Genomic DNA, 530 nt, shown 5'->3' on the forward strand with positions numbered 1-530 from the left:
CGCCGGTGGCTGGGTGCCACATCTACAATATTGCCAGGAAAGGTGCACGGAGATTTTCGGGGACACGGTTTTCAGGACCCTCTCCAGTCTCACAGGATGAATCCTCCACAGACAAGCCTATGAACGTCACTTTATCAACCTCCCGGATACAACAAATCCTGGCCGAAACATAGAAGCAATGCAAAGCTGTAGAACTCTTGGTTCCAAAATGATCCCTTTATGAGACCAACTGGGAAATCACCAGAAAACTGTCCTTTTTGGTGAGCTTTCAGGCTCAAAGGCCCTTCACCGGGCTCCAAGAAAAATCATGATAAAAAGTCCCCGTGGGTAGGAAATACACTTCATGTGTGCACAGAGGCAGCTGGAGGTGGAAAGCTGAACCTCTGGGTCCAGCTTTGTCTTGCCATCTCCCAGTTGGTCTCTTCAAAGGGATTATTTTGGAATCGAGAGTTATACCTTTTTGCATTGCCTCTCGTCTCAGACCAACGTGGCTACCAATTATGTCCCGATAACACAGACGATGCCGCATT

Source organism: Alligator sinensis, unplaced genomic scaffold, assembly GCF_000455745.1.
Source record: "Alligator sinensis unplaced genomic scaffold, ASM45574v1 scaffold2307_1, whole genome shotgun sequence".
NCBI classification, from domain to species: Eukaryota; Metazoa; Chordata; order Crocodylia; family Alligatoridae; genus Alligator; species Alligator sinensis.